The sequence below is a fragment of the Heterocephalus glaber genome, unplaced genomic scaffold (assembly GCF_053883595.1).
Source record: "Heterocephalus glaber isolate CG9 unplaced genomic scaffold, H.glaber_assembly_v1.0 deba00001442, whole genome shotgun sequence".
Taxonomy (NCBI): domain Eukaryota; kingdom Metazoa; phylum Chordata; class Mammalia; order Rodentia; family Bathyergidae; genus Heterocephalus; species Heterocephalus glaber.
Window position 1 is genome coordinate 46,363,827 of NW_028258296.1, and position 21,768 is coordinate 46,385,594.

At 45.1% G+C, this 21,768-nt stretch overlaps 1 protein-coding gene across 2 annotated transcripts in view; it reads right to left on the reverse strand.

Annotated features, from left to right (window-relative positions):
• Kcnd3 (potassium voltage-gated channel subfamily D member 3) overlaps positions 1-21,768 on the reverse strand; it is a 215,914-nt gene that overhangs the window by 53,636 nt on the left and 140,510 nt on the right. The window lies entirely within an intron of this gene.

Consider the following 21,768-nt stretch of genomic DNA (forward strand, 5'->3'; position numbering starts at 1 on the left):
TATGGCATCTTTAGTCTTTTTTTAATCTAAATTTCCTAGGTCCCTTCAGTGTGCCGGTGGCCAAAGCTCTTATGTTCCTCCTGTTTTCTCTTCACGGAACCTACTCTGGTCCCTGTTACTGTACTTTAGGAAGTAGTGCCCACTGGTGGTCACCGTTGGCTCTAATACTAAGTCAGGGGTCCACAGTTCTTCCTATTTCCCAGCACAATGGCCCATTGTGCTCAGGTTTTCCTTACTCTCACATGCTTTCTAGGCAGCACACTTATCTCTGCTTTGTTCACATTCTTGGGAGGAACACGATCTAAGTTCCTCCTGTGGATCACAGCACTGCCTACAAGCCAGACTCATGTGAAATTAAGAATCCCTGACATCAGGCCACAGGGTCACACATTATGTGGTCCTTTTCCTGTCCTTTCCACATCTCTGGTGCTTTTTAATAAATACAGTTTATTTCTTCCATAATAATAATGCATACTCATTGCAAAAGATCTGATTCTCAAGTAGAAATACAGAAAGAACTAAACAAATCATCCATTGTTCCACTACCCAAAGATATCATCATTTGTATTTTATTTTCTTCTTCTCTTATTGCTGTTTTAAAAATCATAGCTTGCAAAAGATTATCTGTACAATTTTGTCTTCTGCTTTCTCCCACACATGAAATAATCATAAACATTATTCTACATGGTTGCATTTTGATTCTAATTTTCTGCTTGTACAAATAATGTTATTAATGACAGTATTTCTGAATGAGAACCATTTCCTTAGGAGCGAGCCAAGAAGTGAATCTCCCGAGTATCATACCCATTTGCAGTATTTGAATGGAACTATTTTGCTTCACTCTTAGTAGCAACGTGTACTCATTAAAAATCAAAATTGAAATCTTTGCTAATTTACAAGACAAACATAGCTATCTAGTTGCCTCAATTTTCATTTTGATTATTACATGATTACCGAAGACAGTCCATCTGCTAGAAAGCCAGCTTTATTTCTTCTTTACTGAATTATCACATCCTTGATTTACTTTTCCACTGTGCCTTAGGGGTTTTATTATTGATTTGTATGAGCTCTTTATATGTTAAAAATATTAACCATTTTTCCAATATCTCCCACAAACATATTTCTCCCAGTTGGTTTTAAAATCTAGATTCATTAGAGGTTTCCCAGGTAGCCACATTGATTCTTTCAGATGCCCCATTTTCTTCCTCCTTGGAATTATATATCCTTTTTATGGCTATAATTTCATTTTAGAACCTCTAATTCCTCATGAGCTATGATTTCTTTTATAGTCTGCAGCCATGGGACTATGATAACTCCACTTTCAGCTTTCCTCTCCAGAATGGAGGTCTGTTCTCATCCTATACGCTCCTCCTTTGATAACTCACACTTTCACCTCAGGCCCAGGACCTCAGGTTGGGTTCAGGCTTTTCCTCTTTCTGTTAACGCCTGAACCAGGAGGTCATTCACAAGTGGTTTATTACATTGATGAGTTCATAGCTCCTGAAAGGTTCTCAAGGCTGAAAAGTTAATTCAGGGTTTTCACAGGACTATGGCATCTCATAGAATAAAACCGCTACTCATGGAAGGCATGGGCTTTCTAGAATAATAATAATGGCCACAGTAATAATAGTGAATATCTCATGATCCTTTAAACTATGTTAGTCATTGTTCTAAGTGTTTCACATGAATTACTTGGTTCTCTTTCTACCAGTCCTATAGGGTGGTTCTATGATTATTCCATTTTCAGATGGGAAAAGTAAGGTACAGAGTGATTAAGTAATTTGTCCAACTTCATAGCCAAACTGGGAGATGCACACATAGTATATGTCACTATGAGAACAGATGTGTGTGTAGATGGCAGATGAAATTTCCTGTGGTGAGTGAAAATGGAAGCAGGGAATGGGAAGTGCCTGAGAGAACAGAGAAGGTAGCCAGTGCTGGCCTGGGGCTGAGCCTTAGTGAGTACCCCATGACCTGGGCTACTCAGTGCCTGGTCTCCTGACTTTTGCTGGGTTCACTCCGTGGAACTCATCTTGACCAGGAATCACAACTATTGTCAGGGGTCCCGGGACACAGAGCAGGTTGAATTTAATACCTGCCTATATTGCAAGTTAAGCACTGAGCTTCCCAAGTCTAACGGCAGACAGGGAACAATCACAGGGGCAACAATTAAATTGTAATGAACACTGAGTACATGCCAAGAGCTTTGCATGTAGTACTGTCAGCACTTCTTATAACAATCTTATGAGGCTGGTGTCCATTATGCCCATGATATGCTATATATTATGTTATATAATTATACCCATCTTGTACATGAGGAAACTGAAGGTGACAGAGGCAGTGCTTCTGTGACTCCAATCTGTGTATTGTCTCCACTTCCCCCTGCTGTTCCTCAGGTGAGAGATGTCGGCACTACCAAGCTCCTCCCTCTCTCCTGCTCCAGAAGCCCCCCCCCCCCGCCCCGCCACCATATTGGGCTGAGACTGAGTAGAGGAAGAAGAAATGGGGCTCCAAGGGTCCCATTGGAGGACCTGCCGTCCTTTCTTTAGTGCTGTGGGAGAGAGAACAAGAAGAGAGTCCAGTTTCAAGGCTGTTCCATTCCATTTTCCCTCCACTATTGAAACTTAATACCTACTATAGATTTCTGGAAGGGGGCAGAGGGAAGACAGCTGCTTTCTGCTCTGGGGCTACTGGAAGCCGGATTTTGGAGCCTGAGGCTCATCCCTGAGCCTCAGCACACTGATGGGGCTTATCCACATGTGGGAAGCAAGTTCCCCAGTGGTCATGGTTCCATCTACATTCCCTGGGCCCTAGGTGCTGGCAGCAAGATCTGACAAAGGCTTTTTTCTTCCCTCCCAGTAATTGGCATTTATACAATTTCCCTATGGCTTTGTGAATAGAGACAGGACCTTGCTCTTACTTCTGTCTACCTGTGGCTGTCTCATAATAATTGTCTCACTTTATGGGTTTCTGTCTCTCTCTCTCTTTTTTTTTTAGCTTGCTACTTCTCTTGTTTGAATAGACAAAAGAGCGTGTTTGTACTATTCAATGCCATCTCCCATTAGTCATCAATGTGAGCTTCCTGCTCTAGAGAGGCCAGCTCCTCCTCTGTCCCCCAAACAAATGCCATCTGGGAGCTCAGGTGCTGCCAGCTGCTGCTTTGACAAGCTCTTTTGGTTGGAAGGCTCTGGGGCATTGGACTGGAGAAGACCCAGCAGTCCCCAGAGCAAGTGTGGCCCACTCTGAGCAGGACCTTTCTTCCTCAGGTGGGCTCTGGGACCCATTATGCACCACAAGCCTGGGGTCTTAGTTTTTCTTGTGTTGCTGTAACAACACCACCAACTGGGTAATTTATAAAGAAAAGGAATCTATTTGCTACAGTTCTGGGGGCTGGGAAACCCACTATCAAGGTGCCAATACCTGGTAAGGACCTCCTTGCTACATCATAGCATGCCAAAGGAAATAACATGGTGAGACAGCTCGTCGCTCTTTCTCTCCTTATAAAGCCTCAATGCCATCGTGGGGCCCCTACCCTTGTGACCTCATCTGAACCTAATTACCTATAAAGGCCCCACCTGCAAAGACCAACAATATTTGGGGATCAAATTTCCAACACACAAACTTTTGGAGGACACGTTCAAGCAAGAGCATATGCTATGTGGGGTATGGAGAAAGCCCACCCCCAAACTCCACTCAGCTCTGTCCTCTTGTCCAGACACAACACTTTGCTCTTTGTTGTTACTAACCCCCTTTACCACATCAGCCACTGCTAGGCACTTGGAACCAAGACACTACCTTCTGTCTCCCTTTGAGTGTTATGATGTTCACGGCCCTCTGTGGTCTTGCTTACCCCTCGACTTACGTTCTCTTTGACCCTGATACTAGGTGGACTTAGAAGGTTGATCTACTTCCCTAGCTCTGGTCTTGGCTTTCCTCCTCTCTCATCAAATCCATTTGGTTGTGATATTAGCATTCATTAAGAAAGCAGGGGTACAAAGACAGTTCAACATATTTTCTGCTGTCATGTGGCTTCCACTACTGCAAAGGAGAAAGTCATGTGAATAAATGGTTGCACTACAATGATGTGTGTGCAAGGGGCAGCATTATGGAAAAGCAGGTTGGACACTAAAGAAGAAGATGACCAAGTGTGCCTGGCTGCATGTGGCAAAGGAAGATCTCAAATGAGAGAGGATGCTTGTGCAGGTCTTGGAGAACGAGAGGGAATTCTCTAGGTGGACACACTGCTGATAAGACCGGAAGAGGGAAACATAAATGGGCTTCCCAGGCCAAGAGATAGGGTGGGAGAGTAAAACAGCAGCTGAGGGGTGTGGTGGATGTGAGGGGGTGTGCTGGGCAGATCACGAAGCCCTAGAAAGTGGGGGCGGAACAGAAGGGAGCAGCCAGGGTTCACTTCAGGTTTTTAGCTCTAGTGGAGCACGGAGATTGGGGTCATGAAGTGAGATGAAGAACGGTCTTCAGGGATGGGGAAAAGACAACAAATTTGATTTTAGACATGTTGAATTTGAGGCAGGGTGGCAGGAACAGGTCAGTGTTCCTTGGAAAAGAGATTCTTAAAAATATAAAACAATGCCACTCCTCTGTTTTTTAAATTTTGGGAATACAGTTATTTTTCTTAAAATTTATGTCAATGTGCAATGGATTTACTTTAAGATGAATTAATAATTCTCTTAAATTAAAAAATTCCAGTGTTAATTTCCAATGTCACATAAATCCCACATAAATAAAAGCTCACTGAGGTTCTTCCTGCCTTAAAGCTTTTAATATTCTCTTTGCTCTGCCATGGTTTCTGCTAACTGCCCCTTTCATCCTTGGAAAAGAAGAATATTGATGGAGGTGAGTTTCACCCTTCCTGGGCTCAATTATCCTGTCCTGAATGCCCTGATTGCCCCTCTTTGTTGTTCTTGCTCAGTCTGTGCTTTTCTTACCTTCCCATCCCATTTTCGTTTCAAGATACAACTCAGTTCCCACCTATTGGAAGAAGTCTTCTCTGAGCTCCCTGGTCCAAATGTTCCCTCCTGAGTGTGGGTGCACAGATCTGCACTGGACTGGCCCCATGAGTCCCAGTTGGAGGCCACAGAATACACAGGCTCTCAAATCCCACCCGCCCTCAGAGATCCTGATTCACAGGATCCAGGGAGCTGCGACTTTAAAGCTCTCCCTGAGACTCCTGCGGCCAGGGTGAGAACCAATGAGATTGTAAGACTCCCCCTTCCACAGGCTCTAATTTCCCAGAGTGCATAGATTGGAAAGTCTCCTTTATATGCCCAAAAGAAGCAGAGAGCTATGCACGGGGTCCTGCGGACAGTCCCCTAAATAGGGGTTGTCACCACAGTGACAATTCTATTTACTAACCACAATTCTATTTACTCACTTACTTAATTAACTGTTTGTTATTTATCTATTTATTTAGTGGTGCTGGAGATGGAACCCAGGTCCCTGTGCATGGGCAAGTGCTCTACCACTGAGCTCCACCCCCAGCTGGCTCACCATGGTTCTAGCTAAACTAGCCTCCCTGTTTCTCTCCCACCCCGATCCCCATATCACAGGCCTCCCTCTACTCAGGAAGCAACCAGGGAACCAAAGGCACAGACGCATCCCACTCTGCATTCATCATGCTAATGACAGGGCCCCTTTCACAGGCAGGGTGTTTGCAGTCCCAGGCACGGGCCTGTGCACCACAGTAGACACAAAGAGGAAGAGCCCATGGCTTTTAACTTAGAGACGAACCTGTAATGTTGAGTGACAATATGGACCAGACCTGGCATTTCTTCTTTTGTCCTTTTTTGGATGCTTTCTAAGTCCCCAAAAAGCTTCCAATGAGGGTTTTGTTACGCAAAGTCATATTGAATGAACGTTAATGTAAATTATCCAGTTATCTCTTCTGTAATTTTTGCCCATATAGTTCTCCATTCTCTCATGCTCTTTCCTCTGTTCTGAAAAGGTCTCCAAAGGTCTGCCCTTCCCTTACAGTTATGGCAGCTGGAACTACTCCTGAGACCAGGGCAGGGCAAGGTGACCATGGAGGAGGCTGCGGGTCCTGCTTTTAGTAGACTCACAACAGCTCCATCTGAATACTCAGAGCTTCATCAGATGGAGCATCTCTGCATACCACCTGAACATAGTGGCAGAGTTACAAATGTGGTGTTGGAGATAAAGAGGCGGGAGGGAGGTATAGTTCTAATGGAAAAATACATCTTTGGTAACTCTTCCCACCAAGATATCTTTATAACTAAAACGGCCACTCTGTCCCCATGGTCGCTGGGAAGGCTGATGGGCTTTTGTATTTCTCTGGAGCCATCTCTCCTCCTCTTCCGACTCACCACCAGTAAACAGTCATTCTACAGGGTCCAGGTGGGAGACAAGAAGGCAGAGAGCCAGGGAGACAGTAGGACCATTCACTGGCAGCGTTGCCAAACTGGCCTTGGTGCTTGGTTCCTGGTGACAGCCGAGCATCCTCATTCACTTGTTTTTATGGAGACTGAGAAGAGCTGGAGGCTTTGCTTTTTGCCAGTTTTGACACCGCTCTGCTTTGCACATTAGCAGGCTCACTGCTTGACACCATGTCTAATCCATCCACTGCTCTGCAGAGTTGTCAAGAAAACTTGCTGGAGATACTAAGGGCCCAATTATTGTGCCCAGTTTATGCTTGGATCTTGACAGATGCTTGAAACCTTTAAGACTCTGGGATGATTAGTACAGACCTTTCTCTTGTTTGCAAGCAGCCTAGACCCCTTGCACCTATTTTGTCACCATTCACTGTGTCTTTAATGAATGGCCTTTCCCAGTGCAGCCCATAGGGGCTGTTGAAGGCTCAATGACAAGGAGCCTGAGGGCCAAAAAGGAAAGGTGACTTGCTAGAAATTACACTTCAAGGTGATAACAAGGCCTCCATTCCTTAGGAACCATGTTCAAAATAAGAAATTCAAGCAGGTCAGGGAAGGAACAGGAAGACAATCCAATTTTAGAATATGTGCTGCTGAAGCGAGCACCAGGAAGACAATCCAAATCTGTTGGACGGGGAGAACAAATTGAGGGCAATTCTGTCTAAATCATAATGGCTCTGAGTTCTGGCACCATTATTCTGCCTTCTGCTGCCTGTACACAAAGACCAGCCTCTCCATATCACCTCCTTTATCAATTTCTTACTCTGAGGGTACCTCCCCAACACATCGCTAATAAATGGTGTCTACACTGGTATTCAGGGAAGATGGTTGTGGGCAGTGGTGGTTGAAAACCTCTAAAAGAAATAAACTAATCTGACTAAAGAAACTGAAAAAGAAATAGTAAAGAAAACCCAACAAGTAGTGACACTGAACAGGGCTTATTTTGGGAAGCACACGGATTGTTTAGAATCTAGATGAAAAGTGCAGGACACATAGACCAGGAGCAAGAGCAAGACCAGTCAGCTCATCAGTATGGATGTGTCCCTGAAAAGCTGGGAAGTAGGACTCTGAGCCATCTGAGATGACGACTTGGGTGGGTCCAATTCCATTTATCTATGCTACCATTTCTGATGGGATCAGGTTCATGATTTGACCTATAGAGGGGGTTAGGTGTTGTTATGGCTGTGTCTAGATATCTCCCCAAAGCCTCATGCAGGGTCATAAGTGGGGCTTTGCAGAGGTGGTGGGATCTAGAGTGTGTGATGCTGGGATTACGTGTGCAATGCTGGGATTAAGTGTGTGATGCTGGATAAAGGATGTGTGATTATTAAATTAGTCCACTGATTGATTTGGAAGAGTTCTGGGTGTGGATAATGGAAAGGCCCATCCTGGATGTGAGTGCTAACTGCCCTAAGGGTGTGTAGTCTGGATGGAATATAAGAGACAGAGAAGAGGGCTGAGGTCATTGCTTGCTACTTCACTGTTTTACTGCCGTCTGCCCGCTATGAACTGTTTCTCCTCGGTGAAGCCTGTCTGCCTTGGAGCAAGCCAACTGTGAACTGAGACCTCTACAAACTATGAGCTACAATAAACCTTTTCTCCTTTAATTTTGAGTGTTGGGTATTTTGTCTCAGCAACAAGAAACATAACTAAGGCATGTGTCTACAGACATCTCTATCCCTGTGTCTGTGATCATCTTAAAGTTGGAAAAGTGGCTACTGATGTCCACTGAAATTTGGACAGAGTTTTCCTATTAGGGCAGGTATCTTTTAAATACCAAAGAAGAAGCCAAGTCTGGTCTGGTCTGGGACTCAGATTCATATCTCTGCTCTTTCTATGAGCTTGAAAAGAGCCTGAAAAACAAAACACAAGAACTCTGAAACCCAAGACCTACCAAACTTACGGATTCTCTCAGTGGTACAAATTTGTATTAGTTCTTTCTAGTTAAACTACGATCTCTAGTCTGTCTTCTGTCTATATACTGTGAACACAGAAACATATAATCTAAAGCTTGGAAAAGAATTTAGGCATCTACTAGTCCAATCATTCATCTAAAGTGGAAACCCTCCACCTTAATCTCCACAGGAGGTCATCTAGTCTCCAAACATTACAATAAGAAAGACCTACTATAATCACTTCCTCATGCGACAGATGGTCAGAGACACAACATGAGAAAGTCTTCCTCAGAACTGAGCCCATATCTGCATCCCTTTTCTTGTATACTTGAGAATACTAAGAATACACAGAAAAGTTATAATGTCCTTTACACGACAGCCCTGCAGACAGTTGAAGAAAACAAGAATCTGCTCCTCAACTTCTCCAGCAGGACACGGTCTGGGCCCCTACAAACCAGACTGTTCATCTGTGAACATGCTTCAGTTTGTCATTTTCCTTCTTAAAATGTGGAGTTCTGTCCCGAGTGCAGATTAACCAATCCACCTGCATCCACTGGTGGATGGGCTCAGACTGCTTAGGGGGCACTTGCAGCACCCTGGGCTCTATGGTTTGGAGGCACTTGGTCCGCCTAACAGTTAAACTGAGAACTGTTTCTCTGAGAAAGTCTAGGCTGATTGTCTTCCAAAGCATCCTGCAGAGAAAGAGACCCTGACAGCAGGGGATCTGGAGGGAACTGGGCAAACCTAATGAGAGTTTAAGCCTGACCTTTGGAAACTGCATTCAGATCTCTGTGCTGGCTCCCACTGGGAGCCTCTACAGCTTGGCATGGTTGGGTGGGTGGGGGATCCGTTTTAGTTGTTGATTTTATCAACACATATTCAGAAAATCAGTGTCTGTGTCATTTTATGTAAATCTAGATCCATCTGTCACTGTCTATTGTACCTCCAGACTCTATAAAATTGTTTGAATACACTGTTGTTGTTTCACTCTCCAAAGGCATGTGGTAACATCCTTTGAAATCTCTGGGGTATGGAGATTTTGGCAAAATGTGTAGCTTTTGGCTCTGAGTGATGTTGATGTTTACATGGCTGGATGTTGGACAAGAGACTCTGAACCATCCAAGATACGTGACAAGTCAACAGGAGTCCTGCAGGACCAACTTAAATGTCTCTGTCACTGTGCTGCTGCCTCTGGGTACTGACACTACCGATTTGGGTTCCTTGCCCTCTCAGGGCTTCCCATACTTCCTTCAACACCATAGCTATCACTGGGTAGTTTTGCAATGATTCCCCATTTATTATGGTTCTGATCTAGAATATCCTCCCAAATTCTCATGTGTTTGGAAGGTGACTGGATCATGGGGGAACTAAACTCATCAGTGGATTCATCCACCAATGTAGCTGAATGTGCTATTAGGAGGTGGGGACTGGTTGAATGTGGGTCACTGGGGGCATAACCTGGAAGGGTGTATTCTTGTCCCCAGCTTCTCCCTTCTCTGTCTGCTTTTTGGGTGTCATTGAGAAAATTTTCCTCCACCATGACCCTCTGGCATCCTCTTCTGCGTTGGAGCCAGGTGACCATGGACTAAAATTGTGAGCCAAAATAAATCTGTTCTCCTTTAAGCTGTGGTTGTCAGCTCTTGTGTCCAGTGACAGGAAAAGGCACTAAGACACAATCTCTCTCACCAGCCCAATTCCCCTCCTCCCAGTAATCGGATTCCTTCTTGGCTCTATTTTACCCAGAGCTTTCTCAACAGGTAAGAGCTCAATAAAAAGTGTTTTTGAAAGTGTCTGTACTCTGTTGACATGGACTCTATGTTTGCTTTCCACCTCTTGCCTTCTAGGTTTGTCTCTGGTGGGGATAAGGGGGAGGCCTTTTTCTCCTCTGACCCCCAGAATCCTCCAAGGGCGGCAACCGTTTCACCAAACAGGCCCACCCAGAGAGGGGCACGCAGAAGCTCACCATGTCTCCGATGCTACCAGAGGGGCAGGTTACAGCAAGAGTCACCACTGAAAGCTTCCTGCATGTGCCGGCCTGTTCATACACATGATTCCCCAGCAACTCTTTGGAGGCTCACAGAAGATGGCTAAATTTCCCAAGTTCTACCTCTGATTCCAGAGCCTGTACCTTCTCCCCAACTCCACTTCCTTTTGAGCTCATGATACCACCCTCAGTCCCTGCCTTGCCCTTGCTGGCTCTGCAATTTAAAAAGGTAAGGATTTCCAATGACAGTTTCTTGTCCTCTTCCCACCCCATGAACAAAAGGAAATAAGATAGTTGCGATAACAACATGTGATGTTAATTAACCACAGTTGCTTTCAGTTCACTTCCGTATTTATTAACTCTTTCATCCTCTCAGTCACTCTGCAAAAATTGACTGAAAATTGCCCTTGTCTGTATTTGAGGATAAGGAAGCAAAGGTCTAAAGTGAGACATGTTTAGAGTTTCAGTAAATTAATGACCAAGGTGGAAATCTCCACCTGCTGGCCTTCGATCTGTATTCTGAAGCAATAGCTCCACCTCCCAGCTTTTTCTCCAAGGTGAACATCATGAGTTCCTCAGCATGCCCTCATCTGATGCACTTCTCTGCAGTACTGGTGTCCTTTTGAAATGAGGCTTACTCTAGGACATAAGGTACAGGGTCTGCCCTGCCTGCTGGGCCTCTGCTGCCCACCTACTGAGAGAGTAGGTATGCGACAGGGCCTGGCTCTGCCCAATGGCTCTTTGAAGAAGTTATCACTATTAGCCTATTTTGCAAATGAGGGAACTGGGCAGTGGAGAGGCTAATTGTGTTGACAAGGGTCATACAACTAGTATGAAGCCTGAGTTTGAACCCAGGAAGTTTTCATTCCAGCATTGAGGCTCTTTGTGGTCTGAGCCAAATCACCTGCTGTAGACCATAAGATGCCACTGACAGAACGCAGGGTCACTCGGGTTTTTTCCCAGTTGTGCTGTCCAGCACCATCTGTCGAGACTGTGGGCAATTAGAGGCCCAACGTGTCTTTCCATAAGCTCTGCATTATTTAGACGTCTCCCAAGAAATACAAAACAAGTAGCTGTTATGCTAAAAGAAGGAGTTTACTCTTAGATTCATTGTGTTTTTATAAGAAACCCTTTATTTTACAATAGTTTTATGTTTACAGAAGAATTGTGAAGGCAGTATGAAGTTTCCACACATACCCAGTTCTCTCCATTACTAGAATCTTTTATCATGGCATGGTACATTCGTTATCATTAATGAATGAGTGTTGACATTTTATTATCTGAAGCCCATGCTATATTCAGATTCCTTAGTTTTTATCCACTCTCCTACATTACCTTTAGAATTCATGTCTCCTTAGGTTCATCGGGCCTGTGACAGTTTCTCAGACTTGTCTTGTTTTTGATGACCTGGACAGTTCCAAAGAGCACTGGCCAGGTTATTTTGTACAATGTCAGTTGAGAGTTTTCCGATATTTTTCTCATAACCAGACTGGGGTTGGGGTGATAGACTCTAAAAGTGCCATTTTCATCATATCTTATCAAGGGTACAAACTATCAATATGCTTTTTCATTGTTGATGTTTACCTTCATCACCAGGCTGAGGTAGTGTTTGCTCTGCTTCTCTACTTTAAAGTTAATATGACCCTCTGTTATGGTTTATATCTGGATGTTCCCCCAAAGCCTCATGTGCTCATAGGTGCGGCTTTTGAAAGACGATTGGATCGTGAGCGCAGTAGAACTGATTTGCTGTTAGGAAGTGAAGTCTGGTCAGAAGAAGCAGTCCAATGAGGGCATTGACCGGGAAAGGTTTATCTCCCTTCCTGGCTCCGTCCTTCACTCTCTGCTTCCTGGCTGCCATGAGGTAGGAGCTTTCCTCCACCATGCCCCTCCGCTGTGCTGTTTCTTCTTTGAAGCAGGAGAATCATGAACTGAAAGGTGAGTAAAAATAAACTTTTCCTCCTTTAAATTGTGGGTGTTGGGTGTTTTGCCCCAATGACGAGAAAAGTGGCTCAGACTCTCTCTTCCCTTTCCACAAGGCGGAAGGACATCTTGGTGCAGCCCACACTTAAGGGAGGAACTGTGCTCTGTCTCCTCCAGGGAGCTGTCTACATGAAATCACGTGGAAGTCATCTGTATGTTTCCATCACATTTCATTCGGTGCAAGCCCATCTTTCAGGACATGGAGACCTGTTTATTGTGTCCATCTAGTAATTTAACTTTTCCAGGTATGTGGTATGTATGCATTTCAAGCATGATTTTTGTCTTTAACTGTGTTGCTTACAAATACACTGAGCAAAGTAAAACACAGGGACCTGTGTACAGACCCCGCTTAAGAGATTCTCTTGACAACTAGGGAGAACAGCTGGCCCTTTTGGGGGACATTATTTTACTATTTTACTCTTTTCCGGATGCCATTTTTTCATGGTGCCACAATGCAGCAAGGAATAATTTCATTAATTGTTTTTTTTTAAATCAACTGTACAGCAATTATATTTCCTTGAACATTCTAGAAAAAAAATATCCTACTAAGAAAAGGGAATCCTTTTAGATTTGCCTGACTGATTTTTAGTGATCGCCTGCTAACTCCTAGTCACCTATTTATCTTCTAAGCATGCAGATTCTATTTTCTATTCTTATCTTTTCAGAATTTCTTTGTCTGAAAAAAAACAAAGAAGAATTTCTTTGTCTGGTCAAGAACTTCCAGAGCCTGGCTTTTGGAAAAGGAAGACATTTCCAGTCTTTGCGCATCTCCTATATTCCTCGTGGTTTCTCAGCAATGACCAGCAATGTTTCAGCCACGGTACTTACAAATTCTTTCAGTGCCAAGACCTCAACCATCTAGGTCTGGTGTCAACTTCATGTGTGAATAACAGATACCCATGTACATATCAGCTCAAAAGTCGTTCCCTTTGGTGAAGAGGATGGAAGCAGCACTCAAGGCAGGTGGTGTGCCATGGCTCTCTCCATGCCAGTATATGTGTTGTGTTCTTGCCTTGCCCTTCGGCACTATTTTAACTCCCTCCTTTTGATATTTCTTTTGAACAAGACTAATATGGCATCATCTTCCCTAAGAAGAAGTCCTTCACCTTTTTCATTTTCCTGCTTTAGGCATTACTTAAAAATAACAAAACCACGAAAAGCTAACCTTTATTTAAAGGTCTGACAGTCAGAAGAGGAGAGTAAGGGCATTACAGGCAGGAAACAGTGACTATAATGACAATAACAATGGCTAAAATGTATTGAACTGAAGGTGCCAGGCTATAGGCCAAGCAATGAACATGCATTATCCCGTTTAGTTTTTACAGTAACCTTTTGGGAACAGATCTCATTCCCATTTTGTAGGTAAGGAAACTGAGGCTTGATGAGGTTAAAAAAGTTGGCCAGGTGGCAAAGCTGAGATTCAAATTAGGTGGGTCTGACTTCTGAATCCATGCTCCTAGCAATAACAACTACAGAAATACAAGTGCCTTTTTGTTGTCTGAAATAATTTTTTAAAAAATGGTTGATTCTAGTGTCTGAGTCTATTTGGGCTTCTATAACAAACACTCTCCACTGAGTGGCTTATAAGCAACAACACATATTTATTTCTCATTGTTCTGGAGGCTGTCAAATTCAAGATCAGAGTTCCGGCAGATTTGGTGTCCCATTGTTTATAGACAGTGTCTTCTTGCTGTGCCTTCACACGGTGGCAGGGCCATTGGGCCTTTTTTATTAGGTCACTAATCCCATTTGTGAGGGGCAGCACTCATGAACGAATCACCTCCTAAGGTCCCACCTCCTAATACTTCAGCATGTGGGATGAGTTTTAGCATATAATTGGGGAGGGACATTTGCAGAGGGTGGTACCCTCTGGTGCCTCTTCTCTGTTTTGTTTCCCTTCTGTCTCCTGATGGGCCCTGTATTCTTTCCACGCATGAATTCCTAGAAGCATTCTTTACACTTCATTAGTTCCTTTATATTAACACATTATCGCCATTTCTCCTCAAATTATACACAAAATATTGTACATATATTTGTTATTATTTGGAGTCCGCAGTTTTCATTGGATTCTTAAAGTGGCTTATTATCCATGCCCCTTGCTCCCATTCAAACATTTATGTCATTTTTTTTTTCTCTGATAGGGATAGTTTGTGACTGGGAAGCAGACATTTCTATGCTCTCTTACCTCCTAAGCTGTGTTTCTGTGGCCCATGTGTGGAATGGGACTGCCTGCTCTGCAGCACTCTCCAGGTTCTCCCTTTGTAAGGTCCAGGCTCATGTCTCAAGATGCCCAGAGACACCTGCCCTAGCTATCAGTCATGTCAAGATGATGTGGTGCCAGACGCTATGTAAGGTAGGGGGGACTGCATCAAACAAAGGAGCCAATGTCCTTGCCTTTGGGGAACCAGCATTCTTCATACAACAAGTCATTCTTTTCTGTGGATCACAAAGAAGTCTAGACTCAGTTCCCCTATTTGTCTGTTCTACTTTTTAAGGGAGAAAATTATTAGTAGATCAAGTAAAAAATTTATTATCCCTGCTGCTTTTAGTAGAATGATCTCTACAGTTGTCTAATTAGTTAAAGGCCCCATCACTATTCGATTTGGCCCTGCACTGCTGAGGCGTCTCTCCTGGGTCCCAACTTGCAGGCAGTTTGCAGCATAGTCCTCCAAATTCTCTCACCTGGGCTGCTGCCTGTGGCTTACAGTTTTGGGCACATCTGCAGCTTCCTGGTATGTGATGTTTATCTCTCCCGGTGTGACAACAGGGCTTCCCTTGTTCTACCCTCCAGTCCTCAGTTTCATCCAACAGGCAGAGGACCCGCAGGATTACAAGTCAACTCCTTTCCTCCTGTCTGTTAGGAAGTAGATATCACAGGGTTTAACTGTTCCTAACTCTTTGCCTGCTACTTCCCTAGGTTTCCTGGGTACCTCATCTAGAAAAGTTCTTTCTCTAGAATTGGAGTGTTCAACTTAGGCTTGCAGCTTTGGGCAAGTTAAATGCTGAGAGGTGTTGTCATTTATATAGCAGGGAAATGATACTCATCTCATGATGTTGGTGTGAAGAATAGATGAAACCATGGTAAGCAGCTAAAGTGCCAGCTGCAAAGTGAGGCCCACAGTGTAAAGGCACATGCCTATCGGCTCTCTGCTTTTCCTGCTCTGCCATGCCTTTCTTCCTCTAGAGCTTCCAGCCTTTTCTGGGCATTTTACTCCTCTGCTTACTTTCACTTTGAAGTCTTATTTCAGTGTCTGCTTTTTGGGGCCACTTCAGGAAAGAAGAAAGAACTTAGAAGTATGTCCTAAAATGGTCAGGGGGGCAGCAGACTACACTTAGGTTCCCTGGGAGTACAGTCCTAGGAGCCAGGGGAATATTCTTCATCCAGATAGACCATTTCTGACACTTCCTGATTCTCAGCCCTTGCCTCTGCCAGGGAACATGGGGGCTTTGCAGCATGGAGACATCTTGTAGAGAGGCAGGGCAGCTGGGAAGCAAAGCACCTGAGAGGCCATATGGGCATTAGTCTGGGTCCCACCTGGGACCAGGAAGGGGCCCAGGTGTTCAGGATTCAAGGCGGCTCCTGTTAAGCCTACCATTCCCAGGGACACATGACTCACAGAGCTTCTGGCAGAAGATCTGATGGGAAAGCGAGCCAGCACTAGGCTCCACATACACCTCAGCTGCCACTCTCCACCTAATCCAGGGGGCCCATGCGGCCCAAATGACCACCGGCTCTGTAGCCCAGTTGTTCTATTTTAGAGCTCCTATGAAGAGACTTATGAGGGCAGAAGGCATCCTCAATAGATGCCATGGCCCAAGAGAGGGAAACCCGGTGGCACTGCCCATGGAGAGGCCCAACGAGGCTCTGACTAGACGACAATGCCACCGAGAGGTATCCAGGCTGCCAAAGACCCAGTGGAGTACGGAATGACTGGAAAAAAGATTTCAGATTTCATCTTGGGCCTGGGCTACTAATGAGCATGGGAGAGAAAATAACCCAAGAAGGGTCCTCACTCTGGATAGTGACCACTGGGGCTCCACAGAGCAGCCTGCTAGTACTGTGGCCCTCTGCTAAGGTGAGTGGTACCCACTTCCGTCTGCAGGATGATGCCTGTATGTCAGGTGCCCTCCAGGTTATACAAATAGGCTGAGAACAGGACGAACCAAGGGGCACTGCCAGAGAAGAGGACAGGTGGGAGAAATATAAGCCCAGGGATGAGGCTGAAGAGCAAGAAAGTCCAGCTTACTCAGTCCCATTCCCTGGGACTCCTCTGCTTTTGGTTTTTGGATCATGGCAATTCCCTGTGATCAGTCATGAGACAGAGAACAACAATATCTAGAGAGTACTGCATCTATATAGTGAACACACTGTGTCTAGAGGGCAAAGATGAGGTTATGACTATTTCTGGCATCCTTAGCAAAGTACTGGCCTTTACTGAACGAATGAATAAATGATGCTCTATATTGGCTTGTCTGAATTGAGCTCAACCAGGACCCTCTTTATTACTTTCATTGTCATTTACCCTCTGAGAAAAAGATTTGTTCCCAGGCCTACAGGGAAGCTCAAGCTGAGCCCATTAACATGCTAGCTGGGAGTTGGGGAGGAGCTCTCAGAAGAGCCCCTGGAGTTTTAGTTTTAGACCATAGCAAGGTCTTTGGATCTCCTTCCAGAGATGGAGTCCCAGGCACAGAACTACCAGTGTGGTTCCAATAGAATCCAGGTGCACTGGAGAATCACATGTGGATGTCCCAGCCTGGAAAACATGGACACGAAGAGGATTGTACTCCCCTCAATTTTCTTTATGAATGGTGAGAGAAGGCAAAGCCCGCCAGCCTCTCAACTAGGGCCAGATGGTGTGGACCCCAAGCTCTTTGTTTTCAGAAAGTGGAGCAGGGCTCAGAGGCCCACTGGGGAGCTAAAAATAAACGCTGTCTGTTTCTGCTCCCTTAGTGGGAGCCTGAGGGAATAGATGAGCTGTGGTCCTCCTTGCCTGGGTGGATATTTTGTTTTGATTTGGACTGGGAGCCAGTAAGGCACCTTCTTCCCACACTTCAGGGTTCTCTGATGAAGCCATTGGGGCCAGGCTGGGAAATAAGGAAGAAGATGGTGAAAGGAACAAAATTAGCCCAATCAAGAAATTAGAACTATGGTTGTAAAACTCTAGACCTCTCAAATTTGAAATTTGTGTTTCTCTTTACAATGTGTTACTATTGGTTCCTTTGCCATTTAGGATAGAGTAGACCTTAGCTGTGGGGAATACATTGCATGACTTTCAGAGAATGCCTGAAACTGCAGATAGTACAGACCCTATGGATAGTGTTTCTTCCCTGTATGCCCTGTAGGTTGTCAAATAATAGCAGAATTAAATCTGTCCTTCCATATTTCATGCCCTGGTGCAGCCTTTGCATTACTACTTTGGGCTTTGGGGCCATTATTGAGTAAAGTGAGGGTCACTTGAACTCAAGCACTGCAATACTGTGGCAGCTGCTCCAATGACTAAGATGGCAACTTAGTGACTAACGGGTGGGTGGTGCATATAGTGTGGACACACTGGACAAAGGGATGATTCATACCCTGAGTGGGATGGAGCGGGATGGAAGGGGATTTCATCATGCTACACAGATGGCACACAATTTAACATTTATGAACTATTTATTTCTGGAATATTTCCTTTAATATTTTCAGACTAAAGGCAACTTTGGGTAACTGAAATCATAAGAAAGCAAAATCTCAGATGAGGAGGACCCCAAATAAGAAGGGGTGCTTTCAGACAGTATAGCCCAAGTGCTTTCAGACAGCATAGCAATCATTTTATGCGGTAAAAAACGGGTCTGGGAAAGAAGCTCAGTGGGTGGCAGTTTTATGGTCTTTGGACTGTGCCTCATGCCAAGAGTGAAGCAAGCATGGCTTCTTCACCTCTCCCCACTTCCTAGTCCCCATATGTCCCCTGAGAGGAGAGCGGCCATGCACAGCAAAGGCCCAGGGAGTATGTCTCAGGGACAGGCAGACACCCAGAGCGGGAAACTCCATTATGAGATAAAAGGATGGGAGCAAGGCCTTTATTTGTTCACTCAGTCCCTCAGCATGTGAAAATGACCTATTAAATATGGCAGGCATGCTAGAGGGTGGGTAAGAAAATGAGCTGAAGGCAAGTTGGATGCAGATTCTGCCCTTAGTCTACCATGCCCTTGTGGAGCTCTCCAGGAGAGCTGCCCATTTTTCCGGGGGGTGGGGTTTCCTCTCCTTGATAACCAATGCCTCTTCAAAATTATTCCTCTGCTGTCAAATTTTAAAAACACATCTTGCTCATTTGATGTTAGATAACACCCGTGCCACTCTTTTTGATCTATGTCTTTTATCATTTACTTTCTGGTCGCTGAAAACCATGGCATTTAGTCTCACTCTGCTCCAAGTCCTGCTATCATCCAAAGTGACTGCAGCATCCAGGTGGACCAGCCTGACAATGCCTTTCCTCCAGATCTCCAGCTATCTTCTGCCTGCCACTGGAAATACTCCGCTCATTCTCCACATACTCTTTCAGGTGTCATCCCTCTCCTCAGGCATCCTTACTCTCACCCCTTCAGTGTAAACAAGTCTTGCCTCTGACATTCCGGAGAAAGTGATGGTCATCGGCCTCTTCGTGCTCTGCATATACACAGCTCACCCTCATGCTTATCTCTGCCTCTGTCTCAAGGTAGAAAGCAGCTTTCCCACGGTTAGAGCTAATGCTGTGGACACTCAGCACACCATCCCCGCCTGCCTCCTCAAGGACTCTGCTCCATCAGCAAGCCAGTGCCATTATCTGACATCTTTTGCAATCTCTCCATCTGTCCTGCTCTCTCCCAGGGTCCTGATCCTTAAAGACAAATATCCCTCTCTTGACACCGCATCCCTCAGTTATTGTCTCCCTTTCCTCTGGAGCCAAGCTTCTTAAACACAGTGCACACGTGTGCCCTCCACTCCCTCCCTTTCCATGAAATTCCCTCCCTTTCAGTGTAATTCCTGTCTTCAACAGTCAAATGCACCATCAAGGTCACCAGTGGCCTCTGTGGCTAACCCTGGCAAGTGCTCCTCAGTCTTTGAAGAGCAAAGCCTTTGCTCAGCCTCTCTGAAGCATCTGACATTCTTGAGAACCCTCTTTCTCCCTTGTTGAAATCTGATTCTTTCTTAGCTTTTGGGAAAATAATCCTCTCCTAGTTTTCCCCCTGCCTTTCCAATCTTGCCACAGGTTTCTCCTGGCTTCTCTGGTTTACCTGGAAGCCAAAAGGTGGTGCTGCCCAGTGCTTCTCTCCTTCCATTCCACCCACTCCCAGGACCTGTAGATGACACCAAGGTTGGAATCTAGATCTTCTTTGGGTGCTAAGCTTGGCATGCCCAGCTCTTTATCTGGTATCTCCACTCACCTGACACCTCAAATCCAGCCTATCCCAAATAAGGCTTACTGCTTTCCATCCACAGATCTCTTGCCATTCTCAAGTTTCCATTCCAGTTATCCAAGCCAGAGACAAAGGGCTCTCTGACTTGTTACTGCTTACCACCTGCTGCCCCCACTGCTGTCTGTATCAACTCTATGGAATACTCACAACAGCCTTGGGAGGTGGCTCTATTGTTATACCTTATTCAGAGACAAAGAAAGTGAACTAAGGAGAGATTAAATAACTCACTCAAGGTCATATGGCTAACAAGTGACAGTTATGGTTTGAATGATAAACGAACCCCAAAGGTGCATATGCTAAAGGCTTAATCCCCAGTGTGTAGCGCTCTTGGGAAGAGGTACAACCTTTAGGAGGTAGGGCCTGATGGAAAGAAGTTATTGGGGACACAGATGGGATATCGGAACCCTGGCTCCTTCCTCTTCTCTTTGCTTCCCAGCCACTGGTTGGTGAACAGCTTTGCTTGTGCCACGTGCTCCATGCCATGATGTTCTGTCTTGCCAACATCCAAAAGCAACAGGCCAAACAACCATGGACTGAAACTCTGAAACTGTGAGCCAAAATCAACTTTTCCTCCTTACATGTGGTTTATCTCAGGTATTTTCACAGCAATGGAAAGGCAACTAACACAGTGGTTGGCCTGGGATTTGAACCCAGAGAGCCTGGCACCAGACTCTGGGCTCCTCTCCACAAACCCTACTGCCTGGTGGTAACAAACCCTGTGAGTTACACTTCCTTAACAGTGCCTTCAACATCACTGTGCCCCTAGAATCCTGCATTCTGAAGATCTGGTTGGCTTTAGCCTCGTCTCCTTATAATTAATGAATTATTATAGGTCTCCACACCCTTCAGGATAAAGTCAGAGTCCTTAGGTAGTTTAGAAAGGCTTGTGGATTTTTTTGCCCTATACTTCTGGCCTCATTCCTTGCCTTTCCCTGTTACCTATCAGCACAATAGAATTATGGTAACCACATAATTTATCACATTAACTGGGATCGTCTGAGAGTGAACAAGGAACAATTTATAATTAAGCGGGGCAAAAATCAGGACAGTCCCAGACAGATGAGGATATACAGTCGGTCTACCCACCATCCCCTTATGTTGAAATACTCATTGTCCTCCAAACATGCTGTGTTTTTCACCCCTGGGCCTCTGAACACACAGTTCTCTCTGCCAGAAGAAGCCCATTTATCCTCTTTCAGGAGCTCTTCCCTGATGTCACTTCCCCTGGGTTACATAAGATGCCTCTCCTCTGTGCCCTCATGACACTCTGCTGCTGCTCCAGCTAAGAGAATGGCAGCCAATGTGACCAGTGGTGGGGTGGGTTGAGGCGGGGGACAAAGCAACACACCAGATAATCATAGGAGCAATGGAATCAGTCTGCATGGAGTTGTGTACCTCAACTTATTACGCTACTCAGCCACTTTATGCTTCCCTTTCACTGTAAAAGTTCTTGTGAAGACTATATGAGCAGGTCTACATAAAGTTCACCAGTCAACATTTATTAAGCACTCATTATTATTTATTGAGCATTTACTACATGCCAGGCTTTACTGAGCACCTCACGTACATGATTCATGTCGTGATTCACAATAGCTCTGTGAAGCAGGTATTATCATTTTAATTTCACACCTGGGGAAACTGAATCTCAAAGAAGCTACCCCCCCAGGGAATATAGTAGCACTGCTAAGTGCTGGCCCCACGCTGGGAAACAGGCCCTCTGCACCCACAACACATATGGCACTTTGTTTTCCTACTTGGTCTCTTTGAGCTGCCTGAGGGCAGAGATAGCACATTTTGCTCCTGTGTCCTCAGCCCAAGTCCCATGTCCGGCTCAGTCCTGCGGCCTCTTACAGAAAGTGTAGCAGAGAGAGAGGAGTGCTGTCAGGGAGACAGGGCCTATGGGCAGGAAGGAACAGGAGGGGGAAGGTGCTCTCCACCTGGCATGGGTGAAGAGGCACCTGGTATTGCCTTCCATGCTAAAACTCAGGTCTAAAAAATTTACTTATTGGGGAGGAGGGAGGAAAAGAGTATGTGTTTGCATGAAAGCAAACTTCTTCTAACCATTTTC